The sequence below is a fragment of the Ixodes scapularis genome, unplaced genomic scaffold (genome assembly GCF_016920785.2).
Source record: "Ixodes scapularis isolate PalLabHiFi unplaced genomic scaffold, ASM1692078v2 PGA_scaffold0__279_contigs__length_252992795, whole genome shotgun sequence".
Lineage (NCBI taxonomy): Eukaryota > Metazoa > Arthropoda > Arachnida > Ixodida > Ixodidae > Ixodes > Ixodes scapularis.
In genome coordinates this window covers 13,942,853-13,969,819 of record NW_024609835.1, presented here as the reverse complement: position 1 = coordinate 13,969,819, position 26,967 = coordinate 13,942,853, and the positions used below count along the sequence as shown (strand labels likewise).

At 46.9% G+C, this 26,967-nt stretch overlaps 2 pseudogenes; one reads left to right on the top strand and one right to left on the bottom strand.

Moving 5' to 3' along the window:
* The first annotated feature begins 1,894 nt into the window (after positions 1-1,894).
* LOC120846889 lies at positions 1,895-3,003 on the top strand (annotated as a pseudogene).
* Positions 3,004-12,130: 9,127 nt separating this feature from the next.
* On the bottom strand, positions 12,131-16,975 carry LOC115310211 (annotated as a pseudogene).
* Between the last annotated feature and the right edge of the window lie 9,992 nt (positions 16,976-26,967).

Sequence of the window (26,967 nt, the reverse complement as noted above, 5' to 3'; positions counted from 1 at the left end):
CCAGGTTGCTGCCAGTCAACATTGACCGGACAGGTGCTGAGGATGTTTTTAGGAGTGGTGGCCGGGGATGAAAAGAGTAGTGAGTCCCAGGCTTCTACCGGACACTTTTTTGTCTTCGTTGACCAGGTTGCTGCCAGTCAACATTGACCGGACAGGTGCTGAGGATGTGTTTAGGACTGGTGGCCGGGGATGAAAAGAGTGATCAGTACTCCGCCTTCTACCGGGCACTTTTTTGTCTTCATTGACCAAGTTCATGCCGGTGAACATTGGCCGGATGAGTGCTGGTCACCTTTTTGAGGCCGGTGACCAGGGAGGAAACAAAGACTTGGTGGCCAAGCCCTTCCCGAACATATTTTGGTGATTGGTTGCCAATGGAAAAACTAAGACTCTGTGGCCGGGGACTTAATAGTGATCTTTTGGGGACCTTTGGCCAGCTGCTTTCCAGTGGCCGGGCTGGCCAGGCAGGTGCCGAGCAAAAATCAGGCATTGGCCAGTGTCTGGCCAAAATTTTGTGCTGCCTGGGTGCGCTCTAATTCGGTGTTACAGGGAGTTGTAAACGGCTTCCACTTTTTTTGGGACGGCGCATTTTGGGAAGTCCCTTTTGGTTTCGGCGAAGGTCATAAAACCACGTAGACTGCTTGAAAAGCGCGCTGAAAGCGATTTTTGATTTTGGAAGTTAACGATGTGCCTTTATTGTTGCATCGAGTGTGCCCCCTTTTTGGTGAAGCGGATACAGTTCTGCCGGCCGTCAAGGCCTCGTTGGTAACAGAAACAAATAAAACCAGGCCCAGTAAATATATAATTGACGTCCGAAATCGATGAAAGTGCCGAAAAAAACAAAATTGTGTCTTTCTCCAGCTGTTTCATCCCAACCATACTACATCTCATGAACATCTGCATTGCAGCACTGCCGATAAAGGCACGGGGGCGAGCACGTACACTTTCGAAAATGTCTTTTATACGCGAGATTTTTTTTTGTGCACATGTAACACTCTGCTGAGCCAGGCCCAAGCACCTTCGCGACCACTGTTCCTGCACCTCTGTCTGCATTGTAGACATTTATTAGATGGAGTATAGTTGAGTAAAGAAAACAAACCAAAACACAAGAACAGCTTTGTTTTAACGAATAACAATTCTCACATTTTAGTTTCGAATACCCTCGCCACACGGCAAATTTTATGACGTTTTCTTTGAATGACATTACGTTATCGGCGAACCAGCTCGCGATAATGATTACGCGCGTTACGATTGCACGGTTGTGCTGGAGTGGCACGCACTGATTGGCTGATCACAGAATGTCGTTCGATGGGTTAACTATGCCGTCGAGCAGGTGTAGTGGATAGAGTAGTGAAAATTTCCTGCGTAATTATACGTTTCAGTTTTGTTTCATACCAAACCAAACGCTGGCACCTGTCCCCGCTTGAACTGGTCACACCGACAAAAACGGCGCGGTTGCCGGTTAATAGGTCTGTTCGATTCGGCTAGAAAGTTCTGAACTAGTTCTGTCCGAGTTCAGAGGAGTGCAGGAGTCGTGCAGCGGCGGCGCAGAACCAGTGCAGCCACCGCGTTAGGACTGGCGCTGTGATCGACTTCCGGAGTACCGATAAAACGGATGCGCAAGACGTCGTCTGCTTTTGCCGTCTGGCTGCGTCGCCATGGAATTTGGGCTGCTAGCGCTTGGATGTTTGCGTTAGTTTTATATTACTTTTTTTGACAAAAATATTTTCCATGTATGTTTCTTTACATTACAAAGTGCGTGCATCATCTAATGAAACATGTCTGCATTTTATATCGTCTGATTTCGTGCTGCGATCGCTTTCATAGACATTTCATCGACCACGTACCTGGATACCTTCGCGAGATCAAGATGACGATGTCCCGTCAGAATTTACTAGCCGTTGCAGTTGCGCTCATCGAAGACGAGAGCGACGATGAGCTCGACGACATCATCGCCCTCGCCTCGATTGTTTCGGCACGGACTGACAGGAACAGGGTTCCCCTGTACTACTAAAAGGTGATCGACACCTACTTCGATTTCGAATTTATGCGCTTGTTCAGGCTTTCGAGAGAGACACACGCGGAGCTGGCTGGTCGATATGAAGCTTCGGCGTTTTACCCGGATTCCGTTAGTGGACGACCGCAGATTTCGGCGGAGAAGACATTGCTGATTGTGCTTAGTTACGTAGGCACGAGAGCCACAATGTACCAGATTGCGGATCGCTTTGACATAACGGAGTCGTCCGTTCACATCTGCATTGAAAGAGTTCTGAACTTTCTGAACAGTATCAGCGCACAAATAATCACCTGGCCTGACCAGGAAAGACGTCGGAGGAGCCAAGCTGCTTCCTGAGGAAGACTAAGGGGAAAGGGCCCCACAAAACGATCGGGGCGATTGATGGATGCCATGTAGAAATCCTGCGACCAACAGAGTCTCCGAACTCCTACTACAATCGGAGCAAGTTTCATTCCATTGTTCTCCAGGGTATCTGCGATGATCAAAATCAATTCATCGACGTCTACATCGGGTTCCCCGGTTCAGCGCACGACGCCCGCATCCTGAAGGAGAGCTCCATCTTCGAGGGCGCGGAAGCCAAGTGTGCGGGTGCGTACCTGCTGGGGTATTCGGCTTATCCCCTGCTGCCATACGTCATGACCCCCTTCAAGTCTTCAAAAGCGGCCCTGCCGTCCTGGAAGACTGCGTATAACACGAAGCACGGTCAACAGAGAGTGACAATCGAAAATACTTTCGGGCTGCTCAAGCAGCGATTTCGGAGAATGTACTCGGTCGACAGCGCCAGCATCAGACAGTGCTGCCTTGTCGTTATGGGCGCCTGCGTTCTCCACAACCTCTGTAATGCAGAGAGAGACTTTTTCGATGACCTGAACAACGCCCGCCCGCCTGACCAAGTCACCAACGACGACGACCACGCGATCCATCCGGACGACGCCACAAGGAGTCTCTCCGAGCGGATCCGAGAGGCCATTGCTAAGACCGAATGTTAGGAAGCGATATCTACACCTGATCCTCCAAAAATATTCTTCTTTTTTTTTTTTTTTTGTGTGTGTGTGTGTGTGAACATGCAAAGATGGTACTTGAGCTTTGGAAAATGAAGCGTACCGACTTCATGAAAACACGATTAAACAAAGTAACGGGTTACTTCGTTCCTTCATTTCTGCGTACAGTATTATTTTGATCCAATATCCTACTACGTTCGTATACCAGAATACATATATGCGGGCATGCAGAGTTAGTCAGTGCCAGTGACTCCTAAAACGTAACATTGTTCCCAAAGCTATTTTCAACCTAACAATCAACAAAACCTAAAAAAAAAATTAAAAAAAAAACTAGATATGGCGGTAAAAAAAATACATGCTGCAAAACTCGGAAATAATTGTAAAAGCTAAGAATGAATCGGGGGACTACAGAGGAGTGGCAAACAAAATCAGCGAGACAATTTGAACGAATTTATTCGTACGGCACAATTTGCACCAGTCAAAATAATAACAAAAGAATAAATAAAACGGCCTGCGAAACAGTGAAACTGTAATCAAGTGCATGAAGCACGTCTACTGTGCCGGCGCGCTCTTTTCGATTGCAGTCACGAGGCGCTCGAGAAGAGCCATCCGGTCCTCATGTCGTTTCTTGCGACTCTCCTCCATGTCGGCGAACACCTTGAGCAGCGAGCCCAGGGCGGTTTCCCTCTTTCTCTTGCTCGGTGTACCGGCCGGAGCACGCTGGTTTGAGGGCGGAGCCACCCCTAAGGCAAGGGAGGAGGGTCCTGCCTCTGTCCCTCGGGAGGTTTCAACCTCGGCGCTGAAACAATTTTTTTTATGTTACGTTGATTATACGTTTCTTAAGTACTTACCTGGTGTCTCCTTCCTTTTAAAGCTCTCTTCCCGGCGCCAACAACACGGTTGGTGAAATATGGTGCTCTTTCTCGAGGATGTCACGAAGCTCACTAAACCACAGAAACAGCACGTTTACAAGTGATGACCTATATAAAAAATTAGTGAACGCACGTACTCCTCGTATTCAAAATGCACCCTAGAGTGGCCTGACTTGTTGTTTTTTGATTTGGCGTTCTTGTACGCTCTCTTTAAGGACTTCCATTTGTTTTCGGTTTGGTCAGCGGTGACAACGCCGCCGAACTCTCCGACGACGGTGTCGGCCAGCTGCTGCCAAAGGGCTCGTGTGGTCCTAAACATGATGTTTACTACGTATTAGCATGTACAATAAAATATATCCTGACAAAGGCATACCTGAAACCCCCCTTTGCTCTCAGACGCTCTTTTAGTTAATTATAACAGCCGATAAAGAACTTCGTCTTCGCGGCACTCCACAGCTGCCCGTCGACGTCCGTTGTGGGTGGACGCGCAGGCTGCAGGACAGTTGGGTCTGCGTCCGGCTCAGAGGCAAAGACGAGCGTAACTCGTTCTCCGTCTTAAAGAATAGAATGCGAACATTGTAAACATAGATGTATAATCGCGAGGTAATGACTGGCTTAAGCAAGTCATTCACGAAACGTAAGCAAGGCTGCGTAAGCAAGCCGACGCAGCCCTTTTACGATTTTAACGTATTTAATTCGAGCTTATTCCTACCTTCGGTCACGTGCACCATCCCGCTTCCGTCCACTACGGGTACACCATTTTCGTCCACAAGTGGGAAGACTTGCGTTTCTACGTTATTGTGTATAACAAACATGCTTTAAATGACCGAGCACAGCGAGCAAGAAAGAGAAGAGTCGTCTGCTTTCGTCGTCTGCTTTCGTCGTCTGCTACTGCACGAACGCTGAACTGGCTTCGCAGCTGGTGCAAGCATTTCCGGAACTGGGACTGAACTCGTTCAGAACTAGGATGAATCGAACGCGCCAGTGCAGCGGTCGTGCAATTTCCGGTTGAATCGAATGCGCCAGTTCTTGCACTGCTGAACTAGTTCAGCCAGTTCAGGCGAATCGAACAGACCTAATGACAACCGAACCGCGGCAATCAGAATCGCGCCACTATTTTTGGCACAGTAGCCTCATGAAACTAACTGTCAAAATAATACTGAGCATATGCTCAGTATTATTTTGGTCACGTGACTTGGGGTGTCACGTGACCTTGGGGTGACCTTGGGGTCACGTGACCTTGGGATGACCTTGGGGGTCAAGTGACCTTGGGATGACCTTGGTTACGCCGACGGCGACGCCGACGCCGCTCAAGCCGGGAACAAGCCGCTAAGAGCTGCGCTCTAAAAAAAATGGAGGCCCGCATGCTTTGCGCGCGGGCTTCTTCGGGGCTCGACAACGCTTGAGGGTAATGTTCCGCTCGTCCTAACTGCATGTTCGAGTGGAAGAATTAGCCAACTGAGTGCTGCCTCCTCTTAATGGATCGACGAGAACAAAGTTTAATTCCTAGAGCGACGAATGCTAATAATGAGGCATGACGCAAACCAAACGCGTAAAAAAACAAACAAAAAACAAACAAACATACGCAATGTGTAATTGGGCGTTTTATGTAGCTCGGTACTTTTTTAGTAATAATGTAATTAGTTTCTTAGTTCTTTACGCCCCGGGAACAGGAAGAAGTAACGTAATTTAATTAATTTTCAGACGAATAATGTTGCCACTATATTTAGGCATTGTACTCTGAACAAACATGTGTAACACCAACGCTGTTTTTACTCAAGCATCTCCCGTATTTGCGTCACAATGCAGAAGCGCCGAAAAACAATAACAACAACAAAAAAGCGTAGGCACAACAATAGAGATTACACCTCAGATTTCGCTCAGCATATCAGTTCTGTTTGTTCCTAGTTATTGTATCGGCCTAAGAACCAACAGAAGTAGCTAGATTCCCTTCAGTTGACCTTTCAGCAATCTGTTTTCCTTTTTTTAACCGCGTCTCTATTTTCTAGTTTTATGTTGACCACTCCCCTTTACCCAATTTGCGAAAGAACGAGGAATATGCCGTGTTACTTCTTAAAGTGAAGTGCTTTGTTTTTTGAAACTGGGTAATTACCTACGCTACATACGTAGTTACTATTGCACCAAGCAGTAAGTGAGGGTATCTCGTTGTCGTTGTTTTTTTGGGAAGCGCAGAGATGTTAGGTTGGTGATCCGAGTTCTGGAGTATCGCGAGCTTAAAACGAGGGGATAAGACGATGCGATTCCCGGATACAGAAAGCGAAAGAAAGGTTTTCGTTCGTTTTTGTTTTCTTCTCATCATTTCCGATAAAGCATGCTTTTTTTTTTTGTATCGCGTCCTTATTTTAGATAGAACACGATTGTATTTAATTTTGCTGCGTTTTTGTGCCAAGGTTCCTAATGTTAAACCCGCTGCAGTCCACCTGCGTTTTCAATTGTTTTTGTTTTTCAGGTGTTTTCTTTTTTTATTGTGAAAGCCAAGCATGCTGTGGTGAAGAACTAGGCTGATTAATTCAAAATTTGTAATACATTAATCGCAGGAACTGCTAAAATAATACCTCCAAAAGTTTTTCTTGGGCAAAAAGTAGGCCAATCACTTTTTAACAAGCAGAGCTAAGCTAGATCATTTATTTTTAATTTTTCGTTTTGGAAATAGCATATCCCTTCTTTCATTTTCTTTCGCGCTCGCGCGCGTTTTCGATTCCGAGCGGGCGGACTTCCAATCTCCTCAGAAGGTGTCATTTGTAGTTCACCGAGGAAAGGTGCCTACGTTTTTCTCTACGTTAACGCATTACGTCTTGGTATTAAGTTGTCACGGTTACGCATATCTAGTCAGACGTGTATAAACTGGGACAGATCGGAATTAAGTTAGTGCTCATTAGCCATCGGAGGTATTCACGGGGCGCCGTATCGTTGAAGACTGTTATTAGCGGGTGCTGGGAGCTATGCCCATGTATCGTCTACAAAGAACAACTATCTTAGATTATGCGTGTTTAGCGAGCATTGCGACCCAATCGGGATTCCTGTTCTTGGAAGAAAATAAGCGTGAGCTAGTTTTGAGTCTGCGCTGCAAACAACGACTACCTATAAGCTGGGATGAGGACGATTCGTCACATGTGCACTCGTCACAGGACGATTGGTCACAGGACGATTCGTCACATAGGAAGATTCGTCGCAGGATGACGCGTCATGCGGGCAACTGATCACATCGGTCGGGCAGGGGACGATAGTAAATCGCAAGTTTCAACAACTGCCCACATTCCCTGATGAGGAGTTTCACGACTTCCCACTGTCACATAAACCAATGGTTAGGAAAACTAATCTTACAATACTCCTCCGCTTTTACTTCCATTATATTACGAGTCTTAAGCAGGTTGATTTCAGTTGCTGGCTTGAACGAGCAATAATCCGACTGGCAGCCAAATCAGTTTTTACTTTTGTCTTGCATACACCTATTCGACAAAATCAATAAGTGTCGGAATTCTTTCTGCTGAATGTGTACGAGTACCCCTCGTGCAGCATCATGGCTCTACCGCTCTCTGTTCCGATCACCTGCATTATTTTGAATGTAGTCCGAGTTCAAAACATAGTCGCTCTTATATGGCCTCCGCATTCACCGTTCGGGACGGACTCAGAAGCTAAAACGTCTGTTACAAATATTTGAAATTGAGGAGCGAAGTACATGCTAAGAAAAGAGATGACCCACTTTGTGAGGCCGAACCAACATTCAATGTTCGGGACCGAACCAGAAGGTAAAACGTTTGTTACAAATTCTTCTCCTTTCAGAAGCCAGACACATACTAAGATATAAGGTGAGCCACTTTGTCCGCCCGAACCAAATTGAACAATGCATTTTTTGGGGGACAAACTATTGTGGGACCGGTTGGCCGCGTGACGAGTCATCCTATGACGATTGTTCCTGTGTGACGAATCGTCATGTGACCAATCGTCCTGTGACGAGTGCGCATGTGACGAGTGGACCGTATCCCCTATAAGCTGTCCTCGTGTATACCTCTATAAAAAATTGTTTGATTTTCAACCAGCTGCCATTGTTTGTTTTAATGCTGTGCAGGTAGCTTTTGCAGCGCCTATTTTGCATCGTTGAATTTGTCTTTTTTTCGCAAGAACGAGTAGTGCGAGGAGTTCACATGCAAGCGTTGTGTGCTGCACAGGGGGCCGGCACTATATAGTGGTGGGCGGCCTGGCCGCTCGCCCAGGGCACCATCAAAAGGGGGGCGCCGCCGCGTCCATCCATTTTAGTTCCGCTTTAGCTGTTGGATTTATTTTGAACAAGGTTCGTTTTTAGAATGCGGTTGTCGTCTGAAAAAACACTCTTGCTGGGCCACTACTCACATGTTTACTAACAACCTGATGTCGTACCTAGTAGATAGGGGCGTATAAAAAAGGGCATTGGGGGGGGGGGGGGGGCGCCAATGCCAGAGTTTGCCCAGGGTGTCAGGTTGCTGTAGGACCTGGTCCTGATTGCACAGCACAGTGCTGTACCTTTAGGTTAAAGCTTTTCCTCCCTCGTGAGGAAGACCGACGTCTAGGATTTAATTGAAATATGTAGTCATTATGCTTCCTGTTTCTTTAGTCAGAACAGTTGACATATTTGTGCACATTGAACTGACGGGGTACTTGAAACAGTGACTAATGCCGGCTCACCTTACATCCTTTAGATAAATGGGACACAATACAAAAATTGAGTATTAAATATTTTTTAAAATTCTTATTAATACAACATGCCCCTTCTTTACAATAATTCTGATCAAAGCCTTAGGTTAACATTTCACAAAAAAAAAAAGTATCCAAAGTTTCCTCATAGTGAAGGGATGAGGCAGTACAACGGAAGCAGCGGGGCATTGCAGAACCAGCAAGGTAATGACTAATATTCTAAAAGTCATAGCTTGACGTATAAAATGCGGTAACCAATGCATAAAGCTAACATGTGCTTACTCGACCGCCATGTATTATTTTTACTCCCGTTTGCATTGCTGAAAGACTTCCATAGAAAGAACACGTTTTGGGACTGAAATAAATACGCAGGGCTGAATAGCTCATCATGATGACTTTAACCCAAGAGTGGGGAAAAGGGTGAAAATAATTTTACAATGATAGAAAAAAAAAAAAAAACAGGGACAGGCACGTTTTTATAAAGACGTGTCTGTCCCTGTTACTTGTTCTACTACTGTAAAGCGTTTACCTCCTCCAGCCCCAGTCTCGGGTTCAAGTCATCATCATAAACTTCCACCAACTCGCCTTTGCACTGACTGTATCTAAATGGCTTCTCGTGTTCAAATTATATTAAATACGTTAATTATTATTAGTGTAAAATGTTAACTAGCGGGATTTCTGCGTCATTCTTACAATCTCGACCTTTTCCAAGGACAATCTTCTCAACTTCCAGTATTGGCCCCAAGAAACCCGATATTTTTTTTTTGATAATCCCACGGTTTTACTACGTTTTGCGTAACAAATCTCACACACGGGCGTCGCGAAATCGCTATCTTGGAGAGTATCGGCGAGCGTGTGCGGTCGAATCGTTTAGCCGTGATGGAGGTGTCGCCTCCAGACATCGCTGCTTTAGTAATCAGCGACATCGTGTAGACGCCCACGGATATTTGGGCACGTGGGAAGCGAATTGGCCTCAGAACGAGGCTGGGGTAAGGACTACCCTGCAATCGTCGCAGAGTCAAGCAGAGGAAGGCTACGCTCTCTGCGCTGATTTTGAACCCGATTAACAAAATGAGCCACAGGTCTTATACTCGGGGGTCACGGGTAAAATATATGTCCGTAATAGAGGAAAATTATGCCTTAGAGGCTACCATTCGAATTGTTTAGTTAATAGTATAGGCGGGACGCCCGAGGATTGTGAGATATCATTCCCCATTAATATTATTAATTTTTGCGTTGTTCGCTCGAGGCGATTAAGGTGCAACTTCTGAAGCTGAAGAAAGGAAGCTGAATATCGGTTGGCCGGGTCTTGCGAAGCGTGCGGGTAAACATTTGAGAATTTTCTTTTACACGAATAAGAAACGCTTTACTTTGTACTGCTTATGTTCTTTACTATAAAAATACCATGATTATGTCAATGTAATAATTCTGCGCTTTCGGGTTTACTTTTCTTCCTAATATATGAGAGGAAGAACGAAAGAAAAATGGGACTGGGTAATCTTCTCTTCACGTGAGGACTTGTGGAATGTTGACATTCTCGGCGCACTTGTACATGGTTCGCATGACAACTTTTTATGCTGATGACACATGCGTATTGGTTAAATCTGTAACGTCTATGCAGCCGTTGCAAAAGACACGCGGCTCGTGAAGAGAACCACGTCAACAATAGTAAGTTCGAGACACACGCTCCTCAAGATTATTCTTAGGGTGAACCCATAATGCCATTTATATTTACCAATTCCTTCTAAAAATCAACGATTAACGCTGAAAAAGTACCCATATGACCAAAATACGGCTTTGGGTTTCCGTTACGTATGTGCTGTCTTTATAAAACTTTTTTTAACATTTTCGTCAAGCTTTTTTTTTTTAGAGTTTCTGGCTCAATAGATTGATCTCGTAATTTGCACTGGGCTTTTTTAATTTAATTGTATTGCTGTGGAAAAGAATAATATTCTGGTTTTAATTGTCCACGTGAGTGCTTATAAAAATATGCTTACTCGTTTTCGTACTAAATTTAAAAAAAATCTGTCGACATTAAAAAAGACACAAAGTTCGAGCGACAGAGCACCGTTGTAACAAGTCTCATAATGACTGATTTGTGAGCAACATATTTCCCATCTTAATACATAGTTCTTTGGCAACCATATGTTCCCTTTGCTCGCTCTGGTTTCCGCCTTATGTCGCGCAAAGGTTGCCCTGTATCAGGGACAGCCTCTGCCCTACCGTCATCAAGTCGACCATGACTGCCCGCATGACGCTGATTTCGGAGAGCGACTGCGGCACTTCGACGCTCGTTTAGACCAAGACAATGCTACTGATCTTCGCCTCTCCGAAAATTCGCTCGATGGAAGCAACTATACATGGCTGGCAATGACGTCACATCGGCTGTCATGCCGCAGCACATGTTTCGCAGCAATGCATTTGTTTTTCTCAACAAGGACAAGTAGGAATGGGTCATAATGATCGTCAGCGTAGAGTGATGATCGTCAAGTGCATGCCATGTATAGACACAAAGGCAGGGGAATTATATCCTAGTATATCTTTTATATTCAACCGTGTTATAGTACTAAACTTTTCCTTCCAAAGATTCTTGACAAAGAAAGAAAGAAAAACGAGTGCTCGATGATACGCTTCGTTTTTTTTTTTTTTGGATCAACTAAAACATTAGGGAGTTTTAGTAGATCGCCCAGATAACTCAGATAACGATACCAGTAGATGGTTCTTTGTTCTTCTCGATGCGCCACGGACTCCCGATGTCCTTAGCGAGAAGGATCGGTGAGGCTTGGTATGGGGTAGGTATACTTTATATACAGGGAATCACGATAAAGCAACTTTTACAAAGCAGGAAGGGAACTTTCTGGCCGCCCCACGGACCCTCTCCGCGGCTACTCGAGGTGAGGCCTGCCCACCTAGCTCCAGACAAGAACTCCTTTTCCAGTCAAGACCACGCTTAAATACCAGCGGATACGCGCTGCTTACAATCCCCCCAAGTGAAAGAACATAGAAAAAACACTCCGAACACTGATATCACTTTTCTCCAGCGCCATTCGTCAAAACTGACATCATTTCTTCAGACGCTTTGCTATTTGCCAAAACTGACATCACTCCTTCAGAGGCTTTGCCATTCGTCGGTTCTGATGTCAGGTCTTGCGCAACTCTCATAAAACCTTGGCACTCCGGAATGCAATGCTGCTCGTCCATCCATCGGAGCACGGAGAGTAAACATGACACCCCGGCCAGCTTCCCGCAAAGGGCAATCTCTTTACGGGTATGCATTAGTCACGAATGCGAAGGTGGCGGCGCCCGGCAACACATAGAGCACGCCGAGAAAGCGATAAACAATGACGCCAGACCTTACACCTCCCTTCCAAGATCCATTAATCTAAACCAAGATTAATTGGACTACAAACACAAAACAAAGTCCGGCGTCATTACAACACCACAAAATTAAGTCATGCACACTTCAAGGGTTACGCGAAATATAGGGGTATGAAAACACCATTAAACACTCAATGAGTCCACGAGACAAATGGTTCATTCCCTCCGGAGTTCGTATTGGCACACAAAAGTCACAGCACTTTTCGTGTGGTCCACGAGGCCACATTCCACGCCTGCTTGCTATGGTGCTCGAGCCGGCAATGCTTCCCAGCAACCGTTAGGGAGCCTAGATAGGGCATCCGCATTTGTATGGGTGCTGCCCTTGCGGTGACGGATTATCACGTTGTAACGCTGTAGCGCTAAGTCCCAACGTGTGAGTTTTGCGCCCTGGGGCACGCTGCTTGTAAGGTACGAGAGCGGGTTATGGTCGGTAACGACGGTTACCTGGGTGCCGAAGACCCACGTCTCAAACTTCTTTATTCCCCAAATCACCCCGAATGCTTCGCGTTCGATCGTGGCCCACCGCGTTTGCGTTGGCGTGAACCGGTGACTTGCGAAGGCGATCGGAATTTCGGAGCCGTCGGCGGCTATCTGTGCTAAACAGGCACCGACGGCCACCATCGAGGCATCAGTGTGGAGCACATACGGCTTCCCCGGGTCAGGGGTAGCCAGCGACACGGCTTCGCAGAGGGCTTGCTTGAGGGCTTTAAATGCCTCTTGGGCTTCAGGAGGCCAAGGTATCTGAGTAGGCACCCCTTTCCCAGTGAGCTGCGTCAGCGGCCGAGCTATCTCTGCAAAGTTAGGAACGTAGCTACGGTAATAGCCACAGAGGCCGAGGGCGCTCCTCAGCTCTTTCTTTGTCTGGGGCACCTGGAGTCCCTCAATGGCCGCCACTTTCTCGGGATCTGGACCATGCCTCCCAGAACCTACAATATGCCCCAGATAGCGAATAGAAGGCCTAGCCACCTGACACTTTTCAAGGTTTGCATGCAAGCCTGCCGCCTGTAATGCTGTGAACACCCTGTGTAGGCGCTCAACGTGCTGTTCTAGCGACGTACTGAACACAGCTATGTCGTCTAGATAGGCGCACGCGTAGTCTTCGTGAGCTGCCAGCACGAGATTCATATTTCTCTGGAAAGTCGCCGCCGCGTTTTTGAGGCCGAAGGGCATCACCCTCCATGCAAACTGACCACAGTGCGAGATGAACGCCGTACAAAGCTGAGAATCCTCGGCCAATGGCACCTGCCAGTAACCGCGTCGCAGGTCTATGAGCGTGATGAACTTGGCCGCCCCCACGCGCATGATGAGCTCCTGTGGGTGTCCCATTGGGAAGGCATCTGTTTCCGACACTGCATTAAGCGCGCGGTAATCGATGCACAAGCGCACCGACCCATCTTTCTTTGGCACGCATACGATCGGGTGTGCGAAGGCGCTTTCACATCGGTATATCAAACCTAGCTCCAGCAGCTCTCTGATCTGTTCAGTAACCTCCCCCTTTAAGGCGTCAGGAATCCTATAGGGGCGGCCGCGCTTTGGGCTAGCGCCTTCGATTAGCTTCACACGGTGTTCCCCCACTTGCGCGATACGCGGCTGGCCCGAGAAGAGCGCGTGGTGCTGGTCGAACGCAGCACCTATACGGGCAGCTGTTTCTTCATCGATGTGCGCGGTCTTTTCATGATCGAGAATTGGACGCGCCTGGCCAGGCTGGGCTGCTCGCGGAGTGTATTCTACCTCCCCGAAGTCACAGTCATCGTGGAACATAACGCTCACCGATGCAACTTCGCAAACGTAGGGGCGCAGTTTGTTCGCGTGCACTAGCATGCGGCGGCCATCGCGCGTCTGCACGTAGTACGAGTGCTCACGATACCTTTCCGTTACTGTGCACGGCCCCAGCCACTTCGGGTACATTTTCCCTGCGCGGTTTGTGTCAAAGACGAGGACCGCGTCGCCCTCGTTAAACACCTTTAACATGGCGCGTGTGTTGTAGTGCGACGCGTACGCCTCCTGTTGCTTGCTTGTGGTGAGCTCCGCGGCGTCAGCTGCGAGCTCTAGTTGCGTTTTCAATTTCTCTAAGTAGTCCGCGGGAGCGTCCGCTAACTCCGCTGGGATCTCAATATCACCCGCCCAGCTTCTCCCGAGGATAGTGAGAGGCCCGACCGGGTCTCTATCGTAAAGCATCCGTAAAGGCGACACTCCCGTTGTGTCGTGGGGGACCTCTCGGTAGGCCCACAGCAAGAAGGGGACGAATCGATCCCAGTCTCGGGCGTCTCTCTCGATTACGTGAAACAACATATTTTTGAATACACGGTTCCACCTTTCCACGGACCCGTTACTTTCCGGGTGGTCAGGGGTCGAGAACCGTGGGGTGCAACCCAGTCTCGCGAGAAACTCGCTAGTAAGTGCAGCTGTGAAATTCGTTCCGCAGTCCGAACACACTACTTCTTGTACTCCTGTCCTGGTGAACACGGTCAGCAGCCCATCACATGTCGCTTTGGCTGACAGTGACTTTAGGCAAACCACCTCTGGCCAGCGTGTGCACAAGTCTATGACACACAATGCATAGCGGTGCCCTCTGGCTGAAGGTGGGTCGATAGGGCCGATCATGTCAATGTTGACTTTCTGAAATGGGAACTTCGGGCGCGTGAGCGGTGCTATCGGCACCCTATCGGACTCCCGTCTGTCTGATCGAACCTGACAACTGTGACATCCGTTGCAATGGTCGCGAATGTCTTTCTCCATGCCTGGCCAGTAAAAACTGTACTTAATGCGCGCTTTTGTTTTGCGGAAGCCGAGATGACCGCCCCAGTAGGACTCATGGGCCAGGCGAAGCACAGTGCTGCGGCGCGACTCGGGCAGTAATAACTGCAGCACTTTCTGACCAAGTACTTGATCTTTATGGTACAGCAATCCGTCTACTATTGACATGCCCGCCTTGCCACCTTTTGCATTTTGCCAAGCCCGTCGTAATGACTCGTCATCTCGCTGTTCATTACGGAACTTTCGCGCGTCACTGGTTTGCATCACCTCAGTCTCAAGATTCGGCTCCTCTCGCTCCTCTCCGGGGATATCAGGCGGTGGGGGAACATCGGTTGAAACCGTGTTGGAATTCGATGGCTCGAACAGGTTCTCTCGTTCTTGTCCCTGCTCTCCCTGCTGGCCCCGTTTTCCCACTGCTTGTGTGTGAACCTCGTCATCCCCCTCATTATGCGTGTGCAACTGTTCCCATGTTTCCGCGGAGATCAGGCAGTCAGTGTGTGTGAGCCGATCCGTAAGAGCGCACACGACCTGCGTCGCGTCACCCACGTCGTGAATCAAGGATGCCCTGCGGTAAAGTGCGAGTGGTACCACGGCGAGCTTAGCTTCTACCTTCTCGCCGAATGCGGACACGAGTTCTATACTCCCATGCGGCTTTAGCAGCTCCTCTGGCACGCTGCTTTCACGGACTACTGTGATGTCTGCTCCGGTGTCGACAATTGCATCAATTACCTTGCCTCGGCAGCTAACTTTGACGCTCCCAAGCTTTGGATGTGCCAAGCTGCGGCTTTCAGCTGCGATACGTGCCGTTAATCTCTCTCAGCGTGGTCGTTCGTCACTTTTTACCCCCCTCGCTTCCCGAGCGAACGGGCATTGAGCCACGTAGTGGCTCGTGCTTCCGCACTGGAAGCGTTCGCCCGGCCCAGACGCTTTCTTAACAACCGAGGGCGGCCTGGTCGTCTCGGGTTTCTCTGCCCGAGCTGTAACGCTCCCGGTTGTTTTTGATGCGCTCGGTATTATCCCTTGGTTGGTGCCCTTTGACTCTGCCCTTTTAGCGAGGTTTATTTTCGCGCACGCACTGCCCTCGCCCGCCGCTTCCTCATAGGTCTGCAGCAGCCGAACCAGTTCGTCTGCTTTTAACCATTCTTCCCCCTCCCGCAGCTTAACGTACTTGGCGGCTTCTTCTGCTAAACCCGACTTCAACTGGTCGGCGACTAACAGTTCGAGAAGACTCTTAAAGGAGGAGACGCCGCGGGCCTCCACATAGAAGTTAATGTAACTCTGTAGACGAGTTGCAAACGTTTTCCAGGTCTCCCTCCTTCGCTTGGTCGCGGCAAGAAACCGCCTTTGGTATTCGGCCGCTGACAGCTTCAACTCGTCGAGAACTACTCCCTTGAGTATATCGTAATCCCTGTGTTGCGCAGGGGTTAGTCGCGTCGACAAGTATGCAACCCGCTCAGCGATCATCGGGAAGACGATCTGCCCCCACAGCGCCTTGGGAACGTCGTACGCACCCAGTGAGCTCTCCACTGACTCGAACCAAATAGGCACCTCGCCGTCGGTTGGGAATTTCGGGAAGGCACCTGCTAGCAACTTGGAGTAATATCTGAGTCCCATCTGGCCGCTCGAAGGTTCCGCCTCGCTCGCCTCGTCACGCCTCTGCGTCGCGGTGTCCAGTCGAACCCGAGCGAGCTCAAGTTCAAGTTCTAGAGCGCGTCGGCGCTCTTCTGCTAGCTTCAGGTTATACTCCATTTCTTTTTCCGAGAGAGATGAGTCTGGCACGTGACTACCATCCCCGCCGCCTTTCCCGCTCTCGTTCATGTCTCTCCGATTTTTATCCGCGTTTAGGTGCGGAAATCTGGTATTCATATAATTTGGCCGGCTCGAGCAACACAACACATAACAGAGGAATGTGAACCAAGGGACTCACTCGGATGTTTGTGTGTGCGCCTGGTCGCTCGTCGCCTGAAGCCGACGTCCTCGCTGCAGAAGTCTGATGGTGCTCTCCGCGCCCAATTCTCGGTCCCTGAGGTACGATAGTGGCGGTGCGTGACCGCGTGTCGGGTCGATGTTTTCTTCCCGGTGGCCTGCCAGCGGTCGCTCCTCGTCTGTGCGTCGACGGTTACTGCTTGGCGTCCTCTTCGTTCCGGAAACGTCGCAGATCTCTCCTTCGTAGCCTTTCTTGTCCCAGTCTTGACCTCGTGTCGTTCCTGCGGACGGCCAGTGAAGGAAACTCGATGATCTGTCTTTTCTTGTCCGCTGCTGAAACGTCGCCTTTGGCGTCCTGCGAGGGTTTCCTGTCGTCTTGTTGCCGTCGTCGATTCCTCCATGGTGCTTCGTGCTGTCGACTGCGCCAGTAGATGGTTCTTTGTTCTTCTCGATGCGCCACGGACTCCCGATGTCCTCAGCGAGAAGGATCGGTGAGGCTTGGTATGGGTTAGGTATACTTTATATACAGGGAATCACGATAAAGCAACTTTTACAAAGCAGGAAGGGAACTTTCTGGCCGCCCCACGGACCCTCTCCGCGGCTACTCGAGGTGAGACCTGCCCACCTAGCTCCAGACAAGAACTCCTTTTCCAGTCAAGACCACGCTTAAATACCAGCGGATACGCGCTGCTTACAATCCCCCCAAGTGAAAGAACATAGAAAAAACACTCCGAACACTGACATCACTTTTCTCCAGCGCCATTCGTCAAAACTGACATCATTTCTTCAGACGCTTTGCTATTTGCCAAAACTGACATCACTCCTTCAGAGGCTTTACCATTCGTCGGTTCTGATGTCAGGTCTTGCGCAACTCTCATACAACCTTAGCACTCCGGAATGCAATGCTGCTCGTCCATCCATCGGAGCACGGAGAGGAAACATGACACCCCGGCCAGCTTCCCGCAAAGGGCAATCTCTTTACGGGTATGCATTAGTCACGAATGCGAAGGTGGCGGCGCCCGGCAACACATAGAGCACGCCGAGAAAGCGATAAACAATGACGCCAGACCTTACAATACCCCATACTCGTCTGGCACCCTTTCCCATGCACCTTATTGTAACGAAGAAAATTTTAACGGTTTCTCTTTCTACTTAATTTAATTGGTTTGAAACAAATATATCTGTTTATTCGAAGGATATTGGAAACGCTCTTTTACAATACATTAGACAACCGGACAATAAACTTTTTGGGGAAGTACTCCTATCTCTGGTGACTTCCCCTGCCGTCCTCCTCGATCACACCTCTAGCGGGTGACCCGGCTACGGCCCAACTCGACAAACAGGGTAACACACAAAGGCGGGCGAGTCGAACTCCTCCACGACCGTAAGGGGTCGCAAGTTTGTGTGTTAGCGGGCGGAAGACTCCACAGCCGAAGAGGGTCGGACGTGCAGGTTTGCATACAGAGGCAGAGTGACGAGAAAAAGCTTAGCGGCTGCTTACATTGAGTTTAGCCACTGATCTCCACTATAGTGGACTGGATGACGCGTTGAGCACGCAGGTATGAAGCCACCGGAAGTGAGCGGCTTGTCTCAGAATTCACCGCTTGACAGACTTTTCTACTCTTCAGAGTGCTGGATCAAACAGCGTTCAGGGAGCTGGGTATTTTTTTCTTTTGTCATTTCAAGAAAACCGGTTCTTTTTTTCGGAGTAACAGCACGTGCGGACTCAAGAAGTCTTCTGAGGAGCCATTCGATGTGAAAATGTTAGGTTCTAGTTGATCAAGTGTTCGTATGTCCCACGCTCAAATGCCTTATTATCGGGATTTAATTTAGAACGGGAGTATCCAAACCCAGTAAAAGGCACAAAAAAGCATGGACCAAAATATCGACTGAATGCACTAGGAAGCCCAGCGCACGCCCGACTTACGGGACAAACATTGAACTTCCTTGGGCTTCACTTGCGCCAGGCTCGGAGAGCAGCTATGCGGCATCCAGCCCCCTATGACGGAGATCCGTGAGTTTAGCAGCATTCAGGGGCCATCTAGGCGACCAAACGTTTTCTTAGCACCAATGAAAGGGTTCGGATTACAAAGGAGACATGGGTATATCCCAAAATTAACAGCACACGCAAGGCAAAACACTATCGAACAAATTTCGCAAGGGTGGCTATAAAAATGAAAAAGACATTCGAAGCCAGGATCACAAGAACAGTTATACGCAGGACAAACTGACGGCCCCCCCCCCCCCCCCCCCCCTTGAAGGATAGATATCAAAGGTAGGCGTGTACATGACAGAACATCTCCGACGTGGAGCTCTAAAACGAGTGTAGCGTTTCAGTGTTCACGTTCGTTGTTGCCTCCCGACTGTCACCTTCATTTTTGGCCTCCAGACTCCGGTAGGAACCATGCGCCGTGCCGTAGAGACGACCAGCATCGGTAAAAAAAACCCTCGCAATTCCGCGAAAAAAAAAGAAAGATACTGGGAAGTTAAATTAATCACGCGTGCAAGCACGTCTTCGCGACAGTTTTATTATCGGGTATCGTTTTCGGAGGTACTGGAACAATTTACTAACTCCGTGTTAGTAAATTTCAATAATGAGTGATAGAAAAGATACCCGTCAATCTTTGGGGGAATATTTTTGAAAGACGAAATCAGTAATTTAATTTAAGGGTGAGAGATTGAGAGATTTGTTGATTGACCTTTCAGGCAGAACACATTTATAGCACTCCACTAGTGCAGAGCCAAAAAACCTTGGACAACTCTTCTGCGTTAGGAAGCTTAAAAGCTTCAGGAACACATGCAGTCGCGGTAGCTGTCGTAGGTGCGAGGAGCTTCGAAAGTATCTTCCTCTTCGTAACAAAGGTCGTAATTTATGAGAAAGAAATCGCTTGTGCGTCTGACTTGGATAACCAGATTACAGCGTGTACTTTATAGCGCGACGCTTAATTTATGTTCCTGTCGTAAACGAATAGTTTTACTTCAGCTTTCGCATCTCGCGATGCGCCTCCTTTTCATCGCGGCAAGATTTACGGCGTCGCTCATTCATTTAGCGAAGGCGGTACGGGGCCCAGCTTGGAGAAAACTTTGGAAGGTTTAGAAAACTGTCCCGGCTCGCCGAAGTGGGGTTCGATAAATCTCTACGACGTTTAAAACAAAGTCAGTATGACGTCTCAAAAAAGCTGTCTTCTTGTCAGTAGAAACTGCATTCCTCGACATTCATGCCCGCGGAAGCGGGGTTTGACTGCGGTCAGAAAGGCCCCCGAGAAAAGTTAAAAAAGGCAAGACAGTTTTCATTGCAAATAATAAAATGAGGCTGACGGGGTAGAACACGAAGTTACTCGAGATATGAAATGACGTGTGGGTGGAGCGACGGAAGTTTGAAAGGCACATTTATGTTAAATTGTTTTCACAATCGTGAAACTCTCCTTTACGTGCAGTATACTTTTCCCCGATAAAATACAATGCAAAAACAATTTGAACATATGATAGCGAATGAAACTGGCGCGACAGAGATAAATAACACTTCAATCGTGTCTGAACTTTGCAGGGAATGAGTTTGGGTGCGTGTTCATGCTTGGTGCGTTCGAACAAAATATTTGATGGGGCTTTACAGAACTTTTGTGTCGAAGTGACAGCCCATCGACACCAGATGATTCGAAAAAGTTTGAAGTTTCTTTGAATAAATTGCTGGGGGCGGATCCGAACATCAACCTTACTCTTTCCTTTCAGAAGCTCCTTGGTGGGCACTAGCGCGCCATGCGACCAAAACACCAGCAGACGTATGCAGCAGACGTCACAACACACTGTTACAAGTTAACAAAACCAGGGCAAGCTCCTCTTGCTATGCTCTTAACCCTTTCCCCCTTTAACAAAGCGAACGCCGGAGAGGAGTGTTGAGAGGAGGCGAGACGAGGCGAGGAGGGACTCGCCTCCTCTCCGGCGTTTTCTCCCCTAAGTGGAAAGGGTGAGGGGCGCCGAAGGAGGAGCTTGTCACCGCCGACTAAATACGTCATCTATCAAAATGATAGCGGAGCGGGAGGTACTGTAAGTACTCGGTATTTACCACCCGTGTCTCGAGCGCCTTAAGGCCAGAGTCGTTTATGGAGAGTGTGGTCATTCATTGAAAACAATAAGGACACATCATTGACTGAAATGTTTTAAATGAGCTTGGGTGCGTTAATTGATAGCTCTTCTGGCCAACCACTTAGCCACGAATATTTCCATAGTGGAAGCAGTGAGCTTAACTTATATCGTGCAATCGAAATTTCTAGGTAAGGATGTTATCCAGTATTTGATTTCAGCACGCTAGAGTTGAAGGTTTCGACCCTCTGTAACTGAAAGGGCATGCAGCGCGCGTGACGTTGTCGTCAGGGCGACGTTCGGAATGGACTCTACCTTTCTCTTGATCGCAGTCGCACCCGCGGCCACTACCGGGTGGACGGTAGGAACCGTGGACCCTAACAGAGAACGCGCACTCCACGTTCGTAGTTTCGCCTCATGTTTCAGGAACCTTTTCTGGTTTTCCAAAAAAAGCAATCTCGTGCTCTCTGCTTTTTGTAAATTTGCCTTTTTGCCAGAGGCATCTCTACCTTCGGCTTGCTTTACTTTGGGCCCACACCTGATGTGACGAAAAAAAATCAATCTAAAACGTCAATGTGCTTGTATTTTGCGATAGAACGAGAGCAACCACACTGTTCTTGCCCTGTCGCACAATTAAACTCAACGGGAATGGAAAACAATATCTCTTCATACGACAGTTTTTGCTTTCCTGGCGATTTTTGTAGCAGCATTATACGATAATACTCTTTTTTCTTTTTGACGGCTACAAGTTTTAGTTTGTACCTAATGTTTGGTAATTCCTCCTGCTGAGAAAGAGTTCGTGCAGTCGAGATGCGTCCTGGAGTAAGAAGCTCGGCCTTGTAGCGAAGTAGGGGTATTGCCGTTCCGGTTAATTTCTGAGAAAGCGCTGAATGAGAAGCAGATATTTAGACAATGCAATACTCAGTCAAAAAAAAAATAACGAAGAAGTGAAAGATGTGTGAATATATTATATGAGCGGTGCCTCTTACCGAGCGGAAATAACTAGACGATATGAACCTATGACTTTGGAGCATGTAGCACTTGAGACAGGGACGGGGCTCGCAGTCGAGTCCCAGAAGGTCGCGGGCCACGTGTTTGAGACCCCTGTACGTACGTATATTTGATCTCGCAAATATCGCGATGCCGTCGCTCTAGTGAAATGCAGTTCCCGGGCCACCTCATGAATAACGCAAGCACTCACTCTTGTCGAGAGAGATCCCAAGAGCTCGGATCCAAGCAAACGCAAGTGTGAGAACGGGCCCCCTTAAAATTGGGACTAGGAAATCTTAGTGAAGGAGTAGGGCTAGTTTAGCCGCTGTTTAGTGGGTGGCTAGCGCTCAGCGCCGTGTCCTACTCCCATCAGCGCCAATCGCCATCTTTACCGAAGCAAATATTGCCTCAGAACGCCGATGGATAACTCCAGTAGGAAATGTAGCAACAGACTCAAAGAAATGCTTCCGCGTCTGCTTCCCCGCAAAACACTCGAAGAGCCAATCTTGGCGATCTACAAAATCGTCTCTGTGAATGATAAGGCGGAACATCCGTTTAGACCTAAAAATGAAGTCCGCGCTGTGGAATATTACGCAATGCAATAATGCCAGAGCGCATACTTCATTTTGAGGTCTAAGCAGATGTTCCGCCTCATTCGTTGAGCCGATTTCGAAGATCGGAGAGTTTAGCTCTTCGAGTGTTTTGCAAGTATGTATACGCGTAGGCATTTCTTAGAGTGCAAATGTTCTGGGTATCACCTTGTTTAGAGGACAGAGCTGCCGCTAAAATCATCTCAGCAGGTCACTCAACGACGAGAGAGGCCGCCATATAAGAGTACTTCCCTCTTCATTACGTCGCTTACAATCCGGCTTTCTTCATGTCGTCTTTCGATGTTCAATTTTCCCGTTAATAATATCTGTATACAACAAAGCCCTATAGTTGTAACGTTTCCTCTTACCTAATTAATGTTTATGTTTTACGCGATAAACGTTTCGTTCACGTAGTAGCATTTTCTGAGTACACGCCTGCGTGACCTTTATTTTTCAGTCACACTCTTAAAAAAGCCCGTGAGTCTGCTTTCCCGCACAACACTCGGAGAGCCAATCACCGCAACTTGCGAAGGCAGCTCAGCGAATGACAATGCCGAAACATCTGTTTAGACCAAAAGACGCAGTCTGAGTTGTGACATTAAGCAATGCAAGCGTGACGTTTTGCATTGCTTAATGTCACAACTCAGACTGTGTTTTTTGGTCTAAACATATGTTTCGGCACTGTCATTCGCTGAGCTGCTTCCGTAAGTTGCGGTGATTTGCTCTCCGAGTTTTGTGCGTGAAAGTAGACGCACAAACTTTTTTAGATTGCACTGTTCGCTTGTTACTCCTGAGCAGTAACCGACTTGCGGCGATTAAGTTTGCTCCCCAGAATACTGCCAGTCCTAGCCGTCCTTTTCTCTCTGGTTAGTCACGCCTGGTGAATACGGCTGCAGTTTTTGGTATTCCATTAATTACTTCACACAACGAGAAAGTTGTTCAGCCATTCGTCGTGTTGTCACAGCGGCAAAACTTCTCTTGCCATGGAGACTGATCGTTGGTGTATACTGTGTCATTTACCATTCTGTTTGGTTAGGCCACTTAAAGGAATACCGATGATTTATGTTTGGAGAGCATTGTGGTGAAGCGCACGCTCAGGGACTTCTGAGAGCGCATACAACATTATATCTGAAATACTACATGAATATAAAACACCCGGGACTAATCTATGCAATGAATCATATATGAAATAAACGGTACCTTAAAGTGCACTGTATCGCAGTTTTACTGATCGAGTTTGTTCGATAATAGCGTTATACTCACAATGTCTCGACTTTTCTTTTGGTTTAGGTATCTCACGCTCTTCCTGATCTTCCTCACGGCACCATTCCAAGCGCGAGCGTCAGAAGCCGAGAGCCTCGTGCCCAACCTCTGCAATCTCATCGATCAAGCGCTATACTGCCGCTGCGACCAGGGTGTCGAACCGGAACCGAACCGAACCGAAAACCGGAACAGAACCGTTATTTTTAGCCGAACCAGAACTGAACCGAACCGAAATCTTCGCCGCCATCTTGGAACTGAACCAGAACTGAACCAGAAAAAAATATCACGGTAACCGGTTCAAAACGGTTCACGGTATTTTTTTTTTGTTAGTATTACAAATTTATTATTTGGGAATAAAAAATTGGCACGTGTATTCCTCTACGTATTGATCTAATCGTCATATACAGAATTGCAATGTATAATAAACCCTGTTTTTTTGCGGCGCTTTCTTATTGGCACTATGACTAGCCATGTGTCGCATCGTCCCGTGACGTCATGATGTTAAGACATGCTGTCAAGTAATGTCACATCACGTGACCCCGTGACGTCACGTGACTCACCGCGTTAAGTCGATTCAAATTGAGAACGTCGCTAGATCTATTAACGTTGTTGATACCGTGACGTCACATGACATCACAACTTCGCACTGAGAGTCACGTCACACCATGATGTACTCGATTGTCATGATCCCGAGTCGAATGCCCTGGTTCATGACAACCAGTATCGCCAAACATTCGGGTAACGGCTCGTGTTCAACTCAAAAATTATGATGGGCCCGAGTCCCATAAGAGCTAGAAACAGAAACAAACGAAAGCGACAAGCGTCAGACACATGCAGCATGTTCGCGATGGCACCTTTATAAGGCTTTGAGTTGTTCGGTGCTAGCGAAGTTTGCACGAGTGTTTACAAGCCTGCAAATGGTACCATCGTGCGAAGGATACTCGTGTTTTGGCATAGCCTTCTTTATTCTACAAAGCCTGTCAAATCGGGAAATTCTCTGGTTTAAGGCTAGCCGCTGTCGTTTGTTTCTGTTTGTCGCTTTAGTGGGGCTCGGGCCCCATTATAGCCGAACTAAAACTATACCTGAAGATTAGACCATGCTCTCTGCTTTGCCAACCCTGCGTAGGACTATGATAAACATTGACGGTGCATATATTAGGATCAGATCACGTGCCTGATAGTTCTAATTGCGTGTTGAGGAGGGAAAGCTGTTTCATTTCCTTCTTTTGACTGCGTCTGCCATTTCGCGGAGGGGCAAACTAATGGATGCTTTTGCAAGTTATAAACGTCAGGGACTACAACTTAGCGGTATTTATTGAACTTAAGGTAAAAAAAAAATGCTGCACGACCCATTTTACATGTATGCACACCATTGAGGCTCGCAAACGATGATATACGGCAGCCTAATGAAATGTTGCAGCACATGACTGATAAAGAACAGAGTCGTGAAGTAAGGTCCCAAAACAAGTGTACGTAAAACCTAAGATAATATTAGCCTCCCGAGGTAGTCTCCCGACGTTTCGAGCTGAGGCAAGCTGATGCCCAAAAGTGATTTATATTAGGATTCTAAAAATCTTCGTCTGCCCTGCGCGGAATCTATGTTTAATTAAGAATATCATTTTATGCATTTCTATGCATCTCTTTTTGCAGTAAAGCGTTGTGTAAGGGATTATTTAGAAAAAATTGCGTGTCATCTCCTTATTTCTGCACATTTAGTGTATTTGCCTTCAGATATATCATGTGACCACAGTGTTTTTTGCATACCCTGCAACCCAGTATTTTACACTGCAAAACAGCTAACAAAAGCACGTTTCCGAAGACTCAACAGCTGGTGTATTTTCGAGTATCGTCCTTCCGTGTCGGCCTCAGGCGGTTATGTGAAATTCATAAAGTCCAATGTATCGATGATAATAAAAATATACTTAATTCCTGTCTGAAGATTTGGCAGCATAAATAGAAGATAGTCACCTCAAAGATATATAAGTAAATGAACCTTTAAATTATCTGAAAGATGTTTTGCAAATCTTTTCCGGCGCTTTTATCCTCAATAGACACGTTATAGGTGATTTGGAAAAGTTTTAAATAATGTTTTTTTTTATTTTGAAGCTAATTTAAATAACTCTATGTGTTCCTCACGCATATATAACTTCTAAAATAAATAGAAGTTTATTATTGCGTTTTTTATGTGTTTTTATTATCGCCTTTTTTTACTGGAACGAATGGTGGAACTATGACGATTGCACACTTAAACTCTCAGAACGTGTCTGATTAAGTAGATTCCGAATTGAGTAGAGCATGAAATCCCACTTTGTTCTATTTAACAAAAATCATCAGTTAGCGAGGGTGATGCTTATTTGCAAATTAAATTGACCGGCATTTTGTCAAGAGCAAACCTCAAGAAACAGGCTATGCCAGTTTATCCAATATAAGAAAATGTTCACATGGGTAAGCACTGTTTTAGGTCAGATTCGATCTCAGTACAAAGGTGCTCATAGGTTAGAGTGAATAATTTCAGCCACTCCTTTTCGCATGATTCGTCTCCCGCATCATGCTGCTGAGAGCAAACAATGCTAGTTAGAAAAACAAGCATTGCGATTGTCGCTTAGTGTTTCTGTAAAATATAGACTGGAAGGACTTGTCCCGTGACTTTCGTGACATCTTGAAAATTATATTGCCTTGAGTTCAGTCGTCTCGTCATCATATATATATTCTGAAACGTATTTATTCCATAAAACACATTTTATGGTGTATATGGCGACGAACTGCCCATTTCATGATTTTATTCACTGTAATGAATTCCTTAGTTCAAGGGCAAAACCACGAATCAACATCTAATACTGCGATACAAAGTTGTACCAATCACGGGTATTTCAGGCAACCTACTTCACTTCGCGAAAACATTTCGATTCAGGTACAATGTATGTGACTCTGGCAAACGAAGGAATTTTGAGTCGTATATACACGACGTTTTGTATGTTAATGTAGATTTTCCTTTCTTGTTGTGTAGGTATAAATAACATAATTTTATAATTTTTGTACCTGAAAACAAAACTGGATTGAACAAACGATAAAAAAAAGAAGAAATCTATATACTGTAAACGACTTATTTTTCGTGGGCTCAATATTTCGCGATTTAGGTCAAAGCTGAAGTTTCGGAATAATTCGCGGGTTGTAATTTTCTCGACGCGGTGGAATCTCAATATAAATTTCAATCTGTTTACATTTTACCGAAATTTTTCGCGGGACCTATTTTTCGCGGATTGTAGGCGATTCGCGAAATTCTCAAAAATAAGTCCTCGCAAAAATCAGATCGTTTACAGCAGTTAGTTTCACGGCCTAAATAGTGCATATGACAGAACAAAGCGGAAAATATATTATCAATTTAGCAGTTCAAACCGGTTCGA